The sequence below is a fragment of the Ixodes scapularis genome, unplaced genomic scaffold (genome assembly GCF_016920785.2).
Source record: "Ixodes scapularis isolate PalLabHiFi unplaced genomic scaffold, ASM1692078v2 ptg001212l_1___fragment_1__unscaffolded, whole genome shotgun sequence".
Taxonomy (NCBI): domain Eukaryota; kingdom Metazoa; phylum Arthropoda; class Arachnida; order Ixodida; family Ixodidae; genus Ixodes; species Ixodes scapularis.
The window spans coordinates 892,182-911,299 of record NW_024610117.1 but is presented as its reverse complement, the minus strand read 5'-3'; the positions used below and the strand labels follow the sequence as shown (position 1 = coordinate 911,299).

Sequence of the window (19,118 nt, the reverse complement as noted above, 5' to 3'; positions counted from 1 at the left end):
ACACCATACTTGCACGAAGTTGTCGCGAATTCTTTAAACAAGCGGTGCAATTGTGAAGAAATATACGTCTTCACAAAACTCTAATAATGCGTCCCTGTATCACAACAAAGCGCGCCTTCCTCACGTGCTTGGCCGGTACGCCGAAGGAGTCGAAGTGAAAAAAAACGAAAATACGAAACATTTCTTTACTTCGCGACGTGACAATTGGTGTCGGAGCAGGGGAAGATGGCTGCGACCATGGCGGCGTTTTAAAAGCCGCGCAACCAGCTCGCGACCCGAGCAGACACTAGCACCAGCGCTGCGACCACGGTGAGGGCGCGAACTACTTCTAAGGGAATAAAGTCGTTCAGTGAGTGAGTACATGATTTCGATGAGGGACGTGAGCTCATGACTTCGTGCTTTCGATGAGATCATGAGCTCATGAGTTCGTGAGTGAGGACTTGAAGGTGATTGTGGCCGTGAAAATGACGGTGAGTTTTTTTTTAATATTTTTATTTTGGGGGTAGCTGTGAGTGAGTGATTTCAACCAAAAATGACGACCTCTGTACAAGTGTACCAAAGCTCTCAGGGTCCGGGAAGTCCTAAGCGTATATCGGCACCAAGAGATTTCTTCGAAAAATCCCGCTAAAAATATTACGAAAATAGGAAGCGTAAAAGACAAGGACAAATGGAGGACTACAGAGGACACGCGCTTAGTCTCAGCTGACGTTTTAATGCGCAAGAGGACAAAGACGGGGACATGGGGGGAAAAAAAACCGAACGTTAAGCGACAGATATTTTTAACAAGCTGAAGGATCTGAAGAGACTACAAGTTAAAGAAAGAAAATATTAAAAAAAAAGTGTACATGATTGAAGTAACAAGGTGGAAAATAAAAAGAAAATAGAAAGATAAAGAAAAAGCTAAAGCAAATTTAAGAAAAAAGTTAAGGAAAATATTTTATGTACTCTAATACTTTTGGTGGCAAAGTCAAAGACGGAGCTCTGATGCAGGCGTCTCTATTGGTCTCAACGATTTCCGCCTAAAAAATCTCGCGAGTTCGCTTATCGGGACGCCTCCTCAGAATCCTTCTGCTGGGCATCAGCAGGCGCATTCACAGTCCCTTACATGTATAGCGAGATGCCCCGATGGAGAGTATTTGAGAAATAGCACATGATGAAGATGATGAAAATAATCCCTGGAGAAGGGGAACAAGAGGGACAAGGGACAAACATAAATCTCCAAACACAGCTAGGTGACTGGTGAGCAACCGAAAAAATCCGCCTGGTCCGGGTATCGAACCCGGGACCTCTCCATTACAAGTGGAGCGCTCTACCAACTGAGCTAACCAGGGGTTAGACGTCAGTAGAGCAAACGGGTTTTATCAGCTGCCACCAGTCTAACACCAACAAGGGTGAAGCTTGCAATTTAATGTTATAATTATAATGCAATTAAATGCAAAGGGGCAAGCGAGCTGGACAATAATGATGAAAATAATCCCTGGAGAAGGGGAACAAGAGGGACAAGGGACAAACATAAATCTCCAAACACAGCTAGGTGACTGGTGAGCAACCGAAAAAATCCGCCTGGTCCGGGTATCGAACCCGGGACCTCTCCATTACAAGTGGAGCGCTCTACCAACTGAGCTAACCAGGGGTTAGACGTCAGTAGAGCAAACGGGTTTTATCAGCTGCCACCAGTCTAACACCAACAAGGGTGAAGCTTGCAATTTAATGTTATAATTATAATGCAATTAAATGCAAAGGGGCAAGCGAGCTGGACAATAATGATGAAAATAATCCCTGGAGAAGGGGAACAAGAGGGACAAGGCACAAACATAAATCTCCAAACACAGCTAGGTGACTGGTGAGCAACCGAAAAAATCCGCCTGGTCCGGGTATCGAACCCGGGACCTCTCCATTACAAGTGGAGCGCTCTACCAACTGAGCTAACCAGGGGTTAGACGTCAGTAGAGCAAACGGGTTTTATCAGCTGCCACCAGTCTAACACCAACAAGGGTGAAGCTTGCAATTTAATGTTATAATTATAATGCAATTAAATGCAAAGGGGCAAGCGAGCTGGACAATAATGATGAAAATAATCCCTGGAGAAGGGGAACAAGAGGGACAAGGCACAAACATAAATCTCCAAACACAGCTAGGTGACTGGTGAGCAACCGAAAAAATCCGCCTGGTCCGGGTATCGAACCCGGGACCTCTCCATTACAAGTGGAGCGCTCTACCAACTGAGCTAACCAGGGGTTAGACGTCAGTAGAGCAAACGGGTTTTATCAGCTGCCACCAGTCTAACACCAACAAGGGTGAAGCTTGCAATTTAATGTTATAATTATAATGCAATTAAATGCAAAGGGGCAAGCGAGCTGGACAATAATGATGAAAATAATCCCTGGAGAAGGGGAACAAGAGGGACAAGGCACAAACATAAATCTCCAAACACAGCTAGGTGACTGGTGAGCAACCGAAAAAATCCGCCTGGTCCGGGTATCGAACCCGGGACCTCTCCATTACAAGTGGAGCGCTCTACCAAGTGAGCTAACCAGGGGTTAGACGTCAGTAGAGCAAACGGGTTTTATCAGCTGCCACCAGTCTAACACCAACAAGGGTGAAGCTTGCAATTTAATGTTATAATTATAATGCAATTAAATGCAAAGGGGCAAGCGAACTGGACAATAATGATGAAAATAATCCCTGGAGAAGGGGAACAAGAGGGACAAGGCACAAACATAAATCTCCAAACACAGCTAGGTGACTGGTGAGCAACCGAAAAAATCCGCCTGGTCCGGGTATCGAACCCGGGACCTCTCCATTACAAGTGGAGCGCTCTACCAACTGAGCTAACCAGGGGTTAGACGTCAGTAGAGCAAACGGGTTTTATCAGCTGCCACCAGTCTAACACCAACAAGGGTGAAGCTTGCAATTTAATGTTATAATTATAATGCAATTAAATGCAAAGGGGCAAGCGAGCTGGACAATAATGATGAAAATAATCCCTGGAGAAGGGGAACAAGAGGGACAAGGCACAAACATAAATCTCCAAACACAGCTAGGTGACTGGTGAGCAACCGAAAAAATCCGCCTGGTCCGGGTATCGAACCCGGGACCTCTCCATTACAAGTGGAGCGCTCTACCAACTGAGCTAACCAGGGGTTAGACGTCAGTAGAGCAAACGGGTTTTATCAGCTGCCCCCAGTCTAACACCAACAAGGGTGAAGCTTGCAATTTTATGTTATAATTATAATGCAATTAAATGCAAAGGGGCAAGCGAGCTGGACAATAATGATGAAAATAATCCCTGGAGAAGGGGAACAAGAGGGACAAGGCACAAACATAAATCTCCAAACACAGCTAGGTGACTGGTGAGCAACCGAAAAAATCCGCCTGGTCCGGGTATCGAACCCGGGACCTCTCCATTACAAGTGGAGCGCTCTACCAACTGAGCTAACCAGGGGTTAGACGTCAGTAGATCAAACGGGTTTTATCAGCTGCCACCAGTCTAACACCAACAAGGGTGAAGCTTGCAATTTAATGTTATAATTATAATGCAATTAAATGCAAAGGGGCAAGCGAGCTGGACAATAATGATGAAAATAATCCCTGGAGAAGGGGAACAAGAGGGACAAGGCACAAACATAAATCTCCAAACACAGCTAGGTGACTGGTGAGCAACCGAAAAAATCCGCCTGGTCCGGGTATCGAACCCGGGACCTCTCCATTACAAGTGGAGCGCTCTACCAACTGAGCTAACCAGGGGTTAGACGTCAGTAGAGCAAACGGGTTTTATCAGCTGCCACCAGTCTAACACCAACAAGGGTGAAGCTTGCAATTTAATGTTATAATTATAATGCAATTAAATGCAAAGGGGCAAGCGAGCTGGACAATAATGATGAAAATAATCCCTGGAGAAGGGGAACAAGAGGGACAAGGCACAAACATAAATCTCCAAACACAGCTAGGTGACTGGTGAGCAACCGAAAAAATCCGCCTGGTCCGGGTATCGAACCCGGGACCTCTCCATTACAAGTGGAGCGCTCTACCAACTGAGCTAACCAGGGGTTAGACGTCAGTAGAGCAAACGGGTTTTATCAGCTGCCACCAGTCTAACACCAACAAGGGTGAAGCTTGCAATTTAATGTTATAATTATAATGCAATTAAATGCAAAGGGGCAAGCGAGCTGGACAATAATGATGAAAATAATCCCTGGAGAAGGGGAACAAGAGGGACAAGGCACAAACATAAATCTCCAAACACAGCTAGGTGACTGGTGAGCAACCGAAAAAATCCGCCTGGTCCGGGTATCGAACCCGGGACCTCTCCATTACAAGTGGAGCGCTCTACCAACTGAGCTAACCAGGGGTTAGACGTCAGTAGAGCAAACGGGTTTTATCAGCTGCCACCAGTCTAACACCAACAAGGGTGAAGCTTGCAATTTAATGTTATAATTATAATGCAATTAAATGCAAAGGGGCAAGCGAGCTGGACAATAATGATGAAAATAATCCCTGGAGAAGGGGAACAAGAGGGACAAGGGACAAACATAAATCTCCAAACACAGCTAGGTGACTGGTGAGCAACCGAAAAAATCCGCCTGGCCCGGGTATCGAACCCGGGACCTCTCCATTACAAGTGGAGCGCTCTACCAACTGAGCTAACCAGGGGTTAGACGTCAGTAGAGCAAACGGGTTTTTTCAGCTGCCACCAGTCTAACACCAACAAGGGTGAAGCTTGCAATTTAATGTTATAATTATAATGCAATTAAATGCAAAGGGGCAAGCGAGCTGGACAATAATGATGAAAATAATCCCTGGAGAAGGGGAACAAGAGGGACAAGGCACAAACATAAATCTCCAAACACAGCTAGGTGACTGGTGAGCAACCGAAAAAATCCGCCTGGTCCGGGTATCGAACCCGGGACCTCTCCATTACAAGTGGAGCGCTCTACCAACTGAGCTAACCAGGGGTTAGACGTCAGTAGAGCAAACGGGTTTTATCAGCTGCCACCAGTCTAACACCAACAAGGGTGAAGCTTGCAATTTAATGTTATAATTATAATGCAATTAAATGCAAAGGGGCAAGCGAGCTGGACAATAATGATGAAAATAATCCCTGGAGAAGGGGAACAAGAGGGACAAGGCACAAACATAAATCTCCAAACACAGCTAGGTGACTGGTGAGCAACCGAAAAAATCCGCCTGGTCCGGGTATCGAACCCGGGACCTCTCCATTACAAGTGGAGCGCTCTACCAACTGAGCTAACCAGGGGTTAGACGTCAGTAGAGCAAACGGGTTTTATCAGCTGCCACCAGTCTAACACCAACAAGGGTGAAGCTTGCAATTTAATGTTATAATTATAATGCAATTAAATGCAAAGGGGCAAGCGAGCTGGACAATAATGATGAAAATAATCCCTGGAGAAGGGGAACAAGAGGGACAAGGCACAAACATAAATCTCCAAACACAGCTAGGTGACTGGTGAGCAACCGAAAAAATCCGCCTGGTCCGGGTATCGAACCCGGGACCTCTCCATTACAAGTGGAGCGCTCTACCAACTGAGCTAACCAGGGGTTAGACGTCAGTAGAGCAAACGGGTTTTATCAGCTGCCACCAGTCTAACACCAACAAGGGTGAAGCTTGCAATTTAATGTTATAATTATAATGCAATTAAATGCAAAGGGGCAAGCGAGCTGGACAATAATGATGAAAATAATCCCTGGAGAAGGGGAACAAGAGGGACAAGGCACAAACATAAATCTCCAAACACAGCTAGGTGACTGGTGAGCAACCGAAAAAATCCGCCTGGTCCGGGTATCGAACCCGGGACCTCTCCATTACAAGTGGAGCGCTCTACCAACTGAGCTAACCAGGGGTTAGACGTCAGTAGAGCAAACGGGTTTTATCAGCTGCCACCAGTCTAACACCAACAAGGGTGAAGCTTGCAATTTAATGTTATAATTATAATGCAATTAAATGCAAAGGGGCAAGCGAGCTGCACAATAATGATGAAAATAATCCCTGGAGAAGGGGAACAAGAGGGACAAGGGACAAACATAAATCTCCAAACACAGCTAGGTGACTGGTGAGCAACCGAAAAAATCCGCCTAGTCCTGGAATCGAAGCAGGGAACTCTTTTTGTATTCTTTTATATAATGCTATACCCCCTGAGCCAACCAGGGTTTTTCGAAAGTGATCCTTAGTAAAACTCTACAAACACTGCGGGTGTGAGGTCGTGTTAGATAACGATATTCTTGAAGAACCTACAGCATAATTGTTGCGCGTTTTTCAGCCACTGAAAATTATTTATCAACTTTAATAGCAGCACTTACACACTTACAGAAACGGCGTCTTGTTTCCATCTTTCCACGGCTTTCCTTAAGCTCTGTTCTTTCTCTGCCCTGCCTGATAAGGGGCTGTCAAAGACCCTGCAGAACGATAGGCTGTCTTCCGAGGAGGAGTAATATACCGTAGCTCGTCCGTGAAGGAATTGGCGAGTCGAAGCCGTTCCGTACACGATGACCGGGGTGCCAATAGTCCTGGTAAAAAAAAAAGACTACTTACACCTTTATGTTCAAAACGATCATTGTTTCACCGCTCAACAAGCAGATAAGTCAGCAATGTATCACTCAGTTAAAAAAGTTAGGATAAAATTTATACCGACATCACTTTGTATGACTTTATGCGTAGGAGCTTTACTCAGAAAGACATTCTTCTTTGTCCTCCGCTTTACACGCATTTCTCATGTGAAGAGAGAGCTTCTGGTAAACCTGAGAACGGCGTGCCGACGTTTCGGTAGGAGACCTAGCTTCTGCAGGGCCCTCATGTAATACATTCGAACAAACGTATTTAGTATAATAAACTTGAACTTAAATTAGTCGACGTTGTGAAGGGAACAAAGCTACTTTTGTAAGTATTCAATTTTTTTTATTAAAAAAAATACTGAATGCAGGGATGGATCTAATATTTATACAATACGAAAACTCCTTAAATTTTCCAACGCAATTGAAGAGGAGGAGTGGGACAGACATGAACTATAACAGACATATTAAAAAACACCAACTACTTAACCCTTTGTGGGCGACGAGATCGATAGAAATAACTTTCAAATCGGTTCCCATATATGAATGCAGTGCAGAACATAGAATGAGGTTCAATGCGTTTGACTCGCTGGCCCTTAAAAGCAGCCCAAATCCTCCGCTCTTACTAACACTGACGGAAACGGTTAGCGCGATCACAACTCGCAGAAATGGTTGTCAGTGTACTTTCTGGCGTGTGCTAACACTGTTTTCTCGAACTTGCTATCGGCACTGTCCAGGGACGTAGAGCAGAATCCCGGCCCTTTCGCACAGGTCCAGGCAGAATTGCTCACTCAAATTCACGCCACGATGTTGCAGCTACAGCACGGTCATAATGAGTTAGTAAAACAAATCGGGGTACTCACCGAAAAACAAAACAACACGGGACAATCCAGTCACCTAGCTGTGTTTGGAGATTTGTGTTTGTCTTTTGTCCCTCTTGTTCCCCTTCTCCAGGGATTATGTTCGTCATTCTTGTCCAGCTCGCTTGCACCTTTGCATTTAATTGCATTAAAATCATAACCTTAAAATTGCAAGCTTCACCCTTGTTGGTGTTAGACTGGTGGCAGCTGATAAAACCCGTTTGCTCTACTGACGTCTAACCCCTGGTTAGCTCAGTTGGTAGAGCGCTCCACTTGTAATGGAGAGGTCCCGGGTTCGATACCCGGACCAGGCGGATTTTTTCGGTTGCTCACCAGTCACCTAGCTGTGTTTGGAGATTTATGTTTGTCCCTTGTCCCTCTTGTTCCCCTTCTCCAGGGATTATTTTCATCATTTCTGGCAGCAGCGGCAACAAGCAACGAACACCGGGCTAACCGCTCCTCTGCCATTGCAGTGAGCATCGACGTACCCAACGCTGCGGTTCCAACTGCGACGCAAGTCAGGCTGCTGGCCCATCTGCATCACAGTCTGCACTGCTGGAGGCCACGAGCACAGTCCCGCCCCCGCAAATCAACTTCCAGCGTCATCCGGGTGCAGTGCCTTGTCTAGGCGATAAAAGGGCAGCCCGAGCGCCGAAGACGTCATTTCTGGCAGCAGCGGCAACAAGCAACGAACACCGGGCTAACCGCTCCTCTGCCATTGCAGTGAGCATCGACGTACCCCACGCTGCGGTTCCAACTGCGACGCAAGTCAGGCTGCTGGCCCATCTGCATCACAGTCTGCACTGCTGGAGGCCACGAGCACAGTCCCGCCCCCGCAAATCAACTTCCAGCGTCATCCGGGTGCAGTGCCTTGTCTAGGCGATAAAAGGGCAGCCCGAGCGCCGAACACGTCATTTCTGGCAGCAGCGGCAACAAGCAACGAACACCGGGCTAACCGCTCCTCTGCCATTGCAGGTTGGTTGGCATATTAGTGTATTACTTTTTTTTTTTTTCACGTTGCTGTTGCTGCCAGCGGTGTTTCTATTGCTTTGTCGGCGAGTGTTTCGTATATATGGCGGAAGCATTATGTTCAAAATGTAAAGAGGAGATACCCCATAGGGAGCAGTCTATTTCGTGCTGTGAATGTGAATACCCGTACCACATCGGAAACTGTGCGGGAATTTCCGAAACAACGCTAAAAACGAAAGGAGAAGCATACCGTAAAGCATGGAAGTGTCCCACTTGCCGAGCAGCTAAACTAAAAGGTGGCGCGACAAGTAAACAGAGGCAAGATGGTGACATTTGGGTCTTGTTAGCGGCCATGAACGAAAAATTAGATAATCTGTTAGCCCTAAAGGAAACAGTTGGTAACATTGAAGCGTCAGTGCAAGTTATGTCAGACAAATATGATGAAATACTGAGCCATATTACTGAGCAGAAGCAAGATATAAAGGATTTAAAGAGGCGGGTTGAAAAAATCGAAAACGCTAACAAAAAAGACGAGCTTAGCAAAATGAAAACTGAACTTCACGAGCTTGAATGGAGAAGTCGCAGGCTGAATCTGGAATTCCATGGTGTTCCGAAGACTGACGGTGAAGACTTGTTGAACAAGGTCAATGAAGTAGCGCGCAGCCTAGACGTTTCTGCACTGAATATTTCCGACGTAGCGGCAATTCACCGACTGCTATCAAAGTCTGACAGGACACCAGGTATTATTGTCAGGTTCGTATCTCAACTGACAAGAGACCTGTGGCTGAGCAGGAAGGCTAGACTTCGTACCATCGGGAACAAACTTTACATCAATGAGAACATGACCAAACAAAACAGAGAATTACTGGCCAAGGCAAAAGATTGGGCAAAAAGTGCAGATTTTACTTACGTTTGGCACAAGGACGGAAATATCTTCGTTCGTCGCCAAAGTGGTGAACGAGCGTTTGTGATAAGGTGCGAGGATGATCTGCAAGCGATAGTTTCCTGATCAAATTCTTGCTCGCCTTCAACTCTTGTTTAATAAAAAAAAAAAAAAAAAAAAGTTATGGCAGAGTGTTTATACTTGCTTCCTGTTGATATCGTGCAACATATTGGTCGTAGTTTTGATTCATCATTCAAAGCATTTCACTTGAACGTACGGTCAGCTAAGCATAAGGCGGCAGATCTTGAATGTCTTTTTAGCCAGTTTTCAGTTCGATTTAATGTGATCATGTTAACTGAAACGTGGTATTCTGACGAAGCGGATGCATTTCATTTGCCATCGTACAAATGCTTATGTTTAAATCGTACCTTTAGTCGTGGCGGAGGTGTTTCAGTATTGATAGATGAAAGCATGTCACATAATTTATTGCCAAATTTCTGTATGATTACCCATGATTACGAGGTGTTATCACTCATATCAGGCGATATGCTTATCTCTGTCGTCTATCGTCCACCAGACGGTAACGTTTCAAATTTTTTAGCATTTTTTGAGAGCCTTCTGGGATTCGTTAGTGACAACAACCTGAACGTGATAATTGGCGGGGACTTTAATATCAATATGCTGCTGTGTGCTATGCCTAGTATTGAGTTAGAAATCTTGCTTACAACATATGGATGTGTCAACGTAATCACGAAGCCAACAAGGATTACACAGCAGTCGGAGACCTGTATCGACCTTTTTATAACAAACGCTGAGGTTACCCGCCTAAAAGGAGGGATTTTTATGTCTCATATTAGCGACCATCTCCCAATATTCCTATGCATAAAAGATGCACGTTGTCTCAAAAATAGTGTGCACTCACCTATATATTTTCAAGTTATTACACCTGATAATCTTGAAAGGTTTTGTAATGATATTGCAAATGAAAACTGGAATGATGTTCTTAACGCAACAGATCCCGATGTAGCTTACAATGTATTTCTGGACCAGTTCAAAATTCTTTATGCAAAAAACTTTCCTTATAAGAAAATTAAAAAAATCAGGTAAAATTCGAAAGCCTTGGATTACCCAAGATCATCTAGCTAAAATCAATATAATAGATCGCCTCTTTCAGAAATTTAACAGATCGAAAAATCCAGACGACCTTAAGAAATTCAAATTTTATCGGAACCAGCTGACAAAGGAGCTTCGAAATGCCAGGACCCGTTATTACTACAATAGTTTTAAGTCACCCAATGGACGTGTGGACGAAATTTGGAAAAAGGTTAATTCAGTCCTACAAGACAATAGGGCGCATGACTACGTTGAAACCCTACGCGTAAATGGCAAAGGACTCAAGGGTACTGATCTGGCTAATGCATTTAATGATCACTTTGTTAACCTGGCTACTTTGACACATGATTCAGATGCCTGCAAATATATTAAAAATAGGAACATGAATTCAATCTTCTTGGATCCTGTCACCGAGTTCGAGGTATCAAATGTGTTTATAAACCTAAAAAATACGAAAAGCAGAGACATAGATGATATCCAGATCAAACCTGTGAAATATGTTGTACCTTTAGTGGCACGATACTTAACGCATATATTTAACTTGTGCATATCGGCCGGCGTTTTTCCCAAACGTATGCAGATTGCTAAAGTCTGTGTACTGCACAAGAAAGGTGATAAGAACGATATTAACAATTATAGGCCAGTGTCGATTCTCCCTGTTTTCTCGAAAGGACTTGAAAAAGTTATTTATGCACGTCTGGTAAATTTTTTTGATAAGCACAGCTTAATTACCAAATCGCAGTTCGGGTTTCGTAAACATCGTTCAACTGAACTAGCCCTCCTTGAAGAAAAAGAATTTATTTTAAGAAGTCTTGAGGATCAAAAACTAGTGCTTGCGGTTTATGTTGATTTCACGAAAGCATTCGATTATTTGAATCATAAATTGCTGTTACTAAAACTCGAATCTTATGGTGTCAGGGGTCAGGCTTTACTTCTGCTCCAGTCTTACCTAGAAAGCCGAAAGCAATATGTGTGCTACAATAACTTTTCTTCTGTAATAAAACCGATAGTTGTTGGAGTACCACAAGGAAGTATATTAGGTCCTTTTCTTTTTAATGTGTATGTAAACGACATCCTAAATATTGACCCATCAATAAAATTTGTAATGTACGCAGACGACACGACATTACTTTACAAGGCTAAGGATGCAGATGAGCTTGTACATAAAATAAACTCAGTACTGGGGGAAATGTTTCTATGGACTAATAAGAACGCTTTGAAAATAAACATAAATAAAACAAAGGCTGTTATGTTCCGTCCTAAGAATAAAGTTCTCGAATCTATAGAGCCAATTATTCTTGACTCTACCGAAATCGAATTGGTCGACAATTTTAAAACGTTGGGAGTTGTTTTCTCTCAGAATATGTCATGGGACTTACATATTCAGGATTTATGTAGGAAATTGTCAAAAACTATTGGATTAGTTTGCCGCCATCGATATACATTTCCACCATCTGTCAAAATGTTGTTATATAAATCACTGTTTTATTCATACCTAAATTACTGCTCTTTGGTCTGGGGCACAACTACGGCAACGAACCTAGAAAAAATATACTTATTTCAAAAAAGAATGCTACGGATTATTGCAAATACAAGTTATTTATCACACACAGAAAGCTTGTTTAAAAGATATAATGTACTTAGTGTTCATGAGCTTTACAATTATAGACTTTCCTTAAGGCTTAAGGCAGAAGCACAAAATAATACTTCATTCTTGATTGATCTATCTTGTTTGCAGCAACATGTAGCACCATATACGCTTCGAAACTCTGATCCTTGGCAAGTACCTACTTGCCGATTGAATTCCGGGATGGAAATGTTGGCCTACCGTATCCCAAGGCTTCTCAACTTTTTGCATTCATGTGATGTTTGCCTGCATGAAACACCTCTGAAAGGGCTACGTATCACTTTGCTTAATTTATCAACGTAGATATTATCACGCTTTATTGTCAAACCCTAAAAAGTCTGCGTTTTTTTTTCTTGTTTTGTTATTATCTTTTGTATAAACTAAAGTTTCCACTGCTGCTGCAGAATGTACTGGGGCCGAGAGCTCGTCAAGCCGGCTAGTGCGGCTTTTTTTCTCGGCTCCGCCATTACCTGTAATGGAAATAAAGCTATTATTATTATTATTATTATTATTGTCCAGCTCGCTTGCCCCTTTGCATTTAATTGCATTATAATTATAAAAATAGCACATGTTCTCTGAGCCTCACGTTAAAGCATTTTCCGGTCTGTCCCACATAAACCTTCCCACAGATAACCGGGATATCATACACTATGCCACTGCAATAGTTGACGAATTTGTGGCAGTGTATGTAACACCGCATTCTTCAGGCATTTTCCGCTGGGCCTGGACTCAGACGCACACTTTCTTTAGCTTGTTAAGGATTGAAAATCCAACCGGCACATGGTATTTGGAAGCAATATTTTTGAATTTGTGAGAGGTAAAATGGATGTTAGGAAGGACCGCTGGTGGGATTCTTTTTTTTTTTTTTACTTTTGCTGATTGTTTTGTTTGGTTTGGTTATACATTCAGCAACGCCAGACAGGGTGGAAGTGGGGTAGCTTGACGTCTTGAGCCGTGATACTTGCGCGGGAAAGCTCTCCCTTCCTAAATGAATACAAGACTTTTTGAGGGCAGCGCTCAAACAACTAGAAACTATTGCTCATTAGACGAGTTTTCAGTACGCAGATTCATACTGAAATATTTTTTTCCTATATCTAAGAAAAAACATCAAAGAAACGTGGAAATTTTGAAAGGTAAGACGGATATCAAGAAACTGTAGGTCGTTGCTAGTTAGAGCCTCGTGGGTGAATTTGAGTCTTTGGGCCTGAGCTAGAAATATGCTTTTTATTTCATTGAAGTAGTTTGTGTCAGGTATTTATGTCATAAGCACAATGTACTCTCAAACGTATCTTAATATGCGGGCGAGTGGATTGGGGGTCAAACATTGGATTATGCGCCTGTCAAAGTTTGAAATAAAAATGTCACAAAAAATGGTAGCACGACCCAATACAGATTCCCTTCTTCTGCATGTATGTCTCTCGTGAGAACGTGACAAAAGAAGAACACAAATAAATCTTCAAAAAGATGCTAGGAAAGACGCGACCAGTAAGCTACGGGTGTTCTGAAAACCTGGGGCTCCATTAGAGTCGATGCATCCGCCGACGGTGTCAAACAATCTTCTTCGCGGTAATGAATAAAATAAGTCTTCTACATCTAGTGAAAAACACTGCTTGCTTGGGTTCTATTGTCCTTCATGTGCTGAATTACTGAGTCTTAGTTCGATACCAAGAATGGGTCATCCAGTTAAAGGACGGACAAATGACGCAAAAAGGAAGCCTGACATGTCACCGTGCCCAGATCCCTTCTAAATCTTGAAGGCCCATAAGAAGGGGATTCCTCTTATAAACCTTGGCCGTAAAAAACAAAAACAAAAAAAAACTTTTAGTTAGTTTTTTTTTGCTCGAGGTGGTTTGTTTTCTTCGTTATCTTAAATCCCACTAACAAAACATGTGGCTTATCAAGTTGCCTAACGGTTGCGTCTTTCGTAGAGCCTTAGAAGTTTTATTCGTGCTCTACTTTTGTCACCTTATGAGGAGTGACTTACATAGAAATGAAAGAAACTTGCATTAGGTAATGCGTTGCTCTCATTTTCTGTGACATTTTATTTTTCAAAGTGTGGCAGAGGAATAATCCATTGTTTGACCTCCTATCCACTTGCACAACTATTCTTATTGGTTGACCAAACGTTACGGCTTTTACAAAAGCACCTGACGTAAAAGACATCAACACCACCAAATGCAAATTTCTTGGGCAGGCCCAAGGACACAACTGCACCCACGAGACTCCAACTAACAACAACTTCAATTTTTATATGTGACTTAACTTTCAAAATGACCACGTTTATAGGATTAGTTCGCTAGATCTAAGAAACGAATGCTTAGTATGAATACGCATACTGAAAACGCGTCAAAAGAGGCATGGTTTCTAGTTGTTTCAGCGCTGCCTTGAAAAAGTCGTGTATATATTCAGGAAGGGAGAGCTCTGACGCGCAAGTATCACGGCTCAAGGCGCCAGGCTACCCTACTTCCATCCTGTCTGATGTTGCTGAACCAAACAAAACAAGCAAGAGAAGAAGATTAAAAATTGAAAGACGTTTACAAATGTCTCTAATGCTAAATTAGAGCGTAGCTCCTGAGGTATTTTGATTTTGCGATATACCCTTCCGCTAGGTTACGCAGGAGGAGGTGGGGGGGGGGGGGGGCACAAAGGAGGAAGAGGAAATGGTGTAAAGAGGAGGAGGAGGCAGGACCCCGAGGAGGAGTGTAGTGACAGTGGAGAAGGAAGAGGAAGAGGAGAGAAAGAGGAAGAGAATGTAGGAAGGGCCCTCCCTTGGTCCTCCTCTCTCCTCCTCCGCCTCCATTCCCTCCCCTTCTCCCATAGTTTCCTCGCTAAATTTAGTACCAAAATTCACGCTATATCACGTCAACACCAATTCCGTTTCCCCGCTTGATTTAGAGAGTGGAAATGACGTCACATGACTTTGTGTGACGTCAGGCTTGAACGAATCAAATTTCTTCGCTAGATTTAGCGGGAAAACTGACATCACGTGACCTCAAGCCCAATTTAATTTCCCGCTAAACTGAGCGGGGAGGCTGAATTGGTGTCGAGCAAAATGTCTGACAAATGTGGCGTTAGGCACTGCCGCAAATACGTCAACTATTGTAGCGGAGTAGTGTATGAGATCCCATTCAAATGTGGGAAGGTTTATGCGGGACAGACCGGAAGATGCTTTGACGTGAGGTTCAGAGAACATACGCGATCTCTCAAATTCTTTCCATCGGGGCATCCCGCTCTACATGTGAGGGACTGTGGATGCGCCCGCTGCTGTCCAGAACAGGAATTCTGAGGTGGTGTCCCGATAAACAAACTCGCAAGATTTTTGAGACTAAAGTCATTGCGACCGAAGTCATTGCCACAAATACGTCTCCTTCGGTCGCATGTTTTCGTAAAAAAAACATTGGAGCAACCCCGGGAATTCTTTTGTACATTCTATTGGGACTCCAATTACAGACGCCAACGGCATATCTTCCTTAATGGGCCTTGGGTTTCTACAAATATGAGAAGTAAAGAACAAAATACGGGCGCCGTCGACGTGGCAACTGATAGTTTATGCGAGAGGGTTTTTGAAGCCTTGTCCCTCCTCTCCATCCCTCTCGCCCTCAGTGACAATAGGATGAAAGTTCGTTCGGTGTTTGGAGCAGCTTCCGAACTCCGAACGAACTTGCACTCTAGTGTAGCCAATGTTGCTCCGAACTGCGAAGGGGCTTGCATCCCATTGCCGCCGTCTCGTTCTTGCACAAAAAAAGTATAATCGCAATTTCTTTTTTACAAAAAACAAAACAAAAAGTGTTTGTTTGCCTCTTTCCGCGAATATCCGACGCTCCCGGAACGATTCCACTTGATTTTGCTTCGCTCAATTGAGATCGGCTCGGCAACAATATATCGGCAATCAATGCATGCAAAGTGCGCCCAGCCGCTGATGTTTCGCGGCTTAAGATGGGTGAATTTTCACATTGCCAATCTAACACACAACTTCAAATAATTAGTTTTCTAAGTTCTCTTTTTGTTAGACACTCTATTTATACAGACAAAACGTTCACCTTACGGCACACCAAAGTAACAAACTCTAAACGAAACTGCTATTCAAGTATACACAGATTTGCAATCACACATTCAACTTTGCTGTAATTAGCGACAGTGATTCAATCGCCGCGGTGTCTCGCAGGTTCCTTCTGCAACACGGTCCGCTCCACGCACGTGCTACCGAGCTAGGGTGCTCTAACAGTGATCCACCCATACCGCACATCGTAGCATAAATGCCTTGTAGCTTCTGGCCTTCTACAACAACTTTACCAATAGGAAACATGCACCAGCAAGTTTTCGGCAATCCGAAACTCTATAACCAAAAAAAGTATAGCAGCCTTTGCCTTGACCTTTCTTCCCTCGGGAACCCATAGAACTTGACAGAGATGTCACCAGAATTAGAGCACCACAGACCCTAGGGATAGAAAAGGCGCTCTTTGCTCGGCGTGTGGCTGGCAGAAGAAATAGACCAATAGCCAACAGGCCCACGCCACTGCCCGTTGCCGCAAATGAAAGCCACCACCCCCACCTCGGGCACAGGTGTTGTAGAACAGTCGACGCAGCACGCAGCCGCGGCAGCCGACTCGCAACGGCCTCAACTGTCAAAAAAAAAAAAAAAACCGACCAGTGAGAACAAAGTATGAGGACAAAATTTTAGCTAACCAAAATATTTGTTTCACCTTAGCAGGGTAAATTTTTAAGTCTGTAAACAACAACAATAAGATGTCTGTCATCCTAGTAAATAAATTTTCCGACGAAAAACCATAAATTCGTAATAGAATACCAAGGAACAAGAGATGGCGCTCAAATAGCTGCCCGAAAGTCGTTGTAAGACTCTGGCGGTTGAATAAAGTACATAAAATATTTCCTTAAATTTTGTTTCTTATATTTGCTTTAGCTTTCTCTTTCTTTTCCTTTCCTATTAATTTTTACCTTGGTTATATAATTATGTACAAATTTTCTTCTTTTACTAATTTTCTTTCTTTTATTTTTCTTTAATTCTCAGCCTTTTGAGATCTTTTCGCTCCTTTCTCAAAAATATTTGCTTCTTAACGTTAGGGTTTTAGATGTCTTTCTCTTTGTTCTCTTCCAAGTTCAAACACAAGTTGAGACTAAGCATTTGTTATTCCACTTGTACTTTGCGATTTTTATTTTCGAAGGGTTTCACCAACTAGGCCAAGAAATTATTTTTGATGCGGTTAGTGTTTGGTTTAACAAATGCCAGCTTGTGTCACATCATGTTGATTGTTCACGGAGTCTCTCTTTTACGCTCTTGTGTTTGTGTAGTTGTTTGTGCTATGCCCGCGTCGACATGGATCTCGGATCGAATATTTTAGAGTCTTGAATGTCGTCGTAAGTAAACTGGAATCTGCGACGATTGTCCGGTCTTCTACGGGTAGTCTTCTGGATTACCTGTAGAAATACCCCGGTTTGTGTTGGTTTTGAAATCTTCTAAGTTGTATAATAACTTTGTAGCATCTCTTCACATTTCAATATCGCTTTCATGTTTTTTACTTCTCTACGGAATACCCTGTGTATACTAAACTTTTTCGGAGATGTCAAATCAATCACTTGTGTCTGTTTTATCTGCCCCAAGCAGCATTGCTATACTTGACTGGTGTCATGCCAGTACCGGCCGAAAATCAGCCCAATTATCGGCCGATTGTGAAGTTTTGAACTACGTACCGACATTGGGCAGGTATTGGCTCATAGCCGTTCAGTACTGCCCAGATGGCACAGTCGGCAGGTATCGGCCGTATGTGACGTCTGTGTCTGCTCAGCATCGGCTGAACGTCGCTTATGCGCCCACTTTTTATCGGAAATATCGGCAGTAGTTGTTTGCACGTTAGTTGCCAATATAGATCGCGCGTCGCAAGCATACACAGAAAAACCTAACTATTTCTGTGTATGCTTGCGACGCGCGATCTATATCGGCAACTAACGTGCAAACAAATACTGCCGATAACAAATACTGCCTGTAACGCCGAATCGGAGCGCAGCTCTCGAGGAGGAGGAGTGGAGGGTATATTCCTCCTCCTCCCTCGTGATCATGCCTGCTAGTCCTCCTCCCCTCCTGCTCCCCCTCCCTCTCCTTTACCACCTTTACCGGGCGGGGGAGGAGGGGGGAGGAGGAGGAGCGGAGGGGGAGGAGGAGGGGGAGGGGCGACGCCGACGCCGACGCCGACGCCGCACAGGCTGGAAACGGGTCATGTGACCCCCTCCCCCCGAGGTCATGTGATCCGCCCGGACCATACTACACAATGAGGGGAGGAGGAGGAGAAGGAGGGGGAGGAGGAGGAGGAGGATGGAGGAGGAGAGGGAGGGGCGCGGTTACGCCGACGCCGCTCAGGCTGGAAACGGGCCCCTAAGAGCTGCGCTCTAAAACCTAATTATTTTCGTTCTGTACAAGAAATTTATTAAACCACTATTGTTACACATATCTCGTTCTCGACCTATTTACAAAAGTGATACTTCTGCGTGGAACGGAAATCAAACTATTAAATAGAGTTCGACTATTTTTATGCCAAGCAAAACTCACCAATAAAACAAGCAAGACCATGGAGATTGCAGAGTTTTAGTAGATCTTTCCGCAATTACGATACCCGATAACAGCCGCAGCTTTTGTGGGTACATCGTATTGTACATCAGCTGATGTACAAGCGAAACTCAAGACATTCAACCAAAAACGGCGGCGGGTACGGTATTCTTGAATGGCGTCGGCTCGTCCAATCAGATACTCCACAAATACTGCGTTGATCAAAATGCTCTCGCCGCAATCTTTCCGATTTATCAACAATTTCGGCGCAATGCTGGTTCTGCCTGGCGTAGCTTGCGTTATGGAACTCAGCTACGGTCACCCTAGGCTCTTCCCAGGAGCCTAGAACTACCATTCTTTCATTATTACCTTTGTAGCAGCATCATATGCTAGCCCCTCCTGGGAAAATAGGACGAGCATTCTATAAAATCTCTAGCATCGTTTTACAGAATTTCGTCGGTGCACGTCCCAGCTTTTAATTGGGGGTTGCGTGGATATTTCTACAGCGTGTAGTTGGTCAGTGGTTTCAAGGTGGCGACG

The 19,118-nt window shown here is 43.9% G+C and overlaps 15 non-coding genes across 15 annotated transcripts; 1 reads left to right on the top strand and 14 right to left on the bottom strand.

Annotated features, from left to right (window-relative positions):
• Nucleotides 1-1,258: 1,258 nt before the first annotated feature.
• On the bottom strand, nucleotides 1,259-1,331 carry Trnat-ugu. The gene has a single exon. It is a non-coding gene; the product is annotated as a tRNA-Thr (tRNA).
• Nucleotides 1,332-1,560: 229 nt separating this feature from the next.
• Nucleotides 1,561-1,633, bottom strand: Trnat-ugu. Its single transcript has one exon. It is a non-coding gene; the product is annotated as a tRNA-Thr (tRNA).
• A 229-nt stretch (nucleotides 1,634-1,862) lies between these two features.
• Trnat-ugu lies at nucleotides 1,863-1,935 on the bottom strand. Its single transcript has one exon. It is a non-coding gene; the product is annotated as a tRNA-Thr (tRNA).
• A 229-nt stretch (nucleotides 1,936-2,164) lies between these two features.
• Trnat-ugu lies at nucleotides 2,165-2,237 on the bottom strand. The gene has a single exon. It is a non-coding gene; the product is annotated as a tRNA-Thr (tRNA).
• Nucleotides 2,238-2,768: 531 nt separating this feature from the next.
• On the bottom strand, nucleotides 2,769-2,841 carry Trnat-ugu. Its single transcript has one exon. It is a non-coding gene; the product is annotated as a tRNA-Thr (tRNA).
• Nucleotides 2,842-3,070: 229 nt separating this feature from the next.
• Trnat-ugu lies at nucleotides 3,071-3,143 on the bottom strand. Its single transcript has one exon. It is a non-coding gene; the product is annotated as a tRNA-Thr (tRNA).
• Nucleotides 3,144-3,372: 229 nt separating this feature from the next.
• Nucleotides 3,373-3,445, bottom strand: Trnat-ugu. The gene has a single exon. It is a non-coding gene; the product is annotated as a tRNA-Thr (tRNA).
• Nucleotides 3,446-3,674: 229 nt separating this feature from the next.
• Nucleotides 3,675-3,747, bottom strand: Trnat-ugu. Its single transcript has one exon. It is a non-coding gene; the product is annotated as a tRNA-Thr (tRNA).
• Nucleotides 3,748-3,976: 229 nt separating this feature from the next.
• Nucleotides 3,977-4,049, bottom strand: Trnat-ugu. Its single transcript has one exon. It is a non-coding gene; the product is annotated as a tRNA-Thr (tRNA).
• A 229-nt stretch (nucleotides 4,050-4,278) lies between these two features.
• Nucleotides 4,279-4,351, bottom strand: Trnat-ugu. Its single transcript has one exon. It is a non-coding gene; the product is annotated as a tRNA-Thr (tRNA).
• A 531-nt stretch (nucleotides 4,352-4,882) lies between these two features.
• Trnat-ugu lies at nucleotides 4,883-4,955 on the bottom strand. Its single transcript has one exon. It is a non-coding gene; the product is annotated as a tRNA-Thr (tRNA).
• Nucleotides 4,956-5,184: 229 nt separating this feature from the next.
• Trnat-ugu lies at nucleotides 5,185-5,257 on the bottom strand. Its single transcript has one exon. It is a non-coding gene; the product is annotated as a tRNA-Thr (tRNA).
• Nucleotides 5,258-5,486: 229 nt separating this feature from the next.
• Trnat-ugu lies at nucleotides 5,487-5,559 on the bottom strand. The gene has a single exon. It is a non-coding gene; the product is annotated as a tRNA-Thr (tRNA).
• Nucleotides 5,560-5,788: 229 nt separating this feature from the next.
• Nucleotides 5,789-5,861, bottom strand: Trnat-ugu. Its single transcript has one exon. It is a non-coding gene; the product is annotated as a tRNA-Thr (tRNA).
• Nucleotides 5,862-7,668: 1,807 nt separating this feature from the next.
• Trnat-ugu lies at nucleotides 7,669-7,741 on the top strand. The gene has a single exon. It is a non-coding gene; the product is annotated as a tRNA-Thr (tRNA).
• Nucleotides 7,742-19,118: the final 11,377 nt, after the last annotated feature.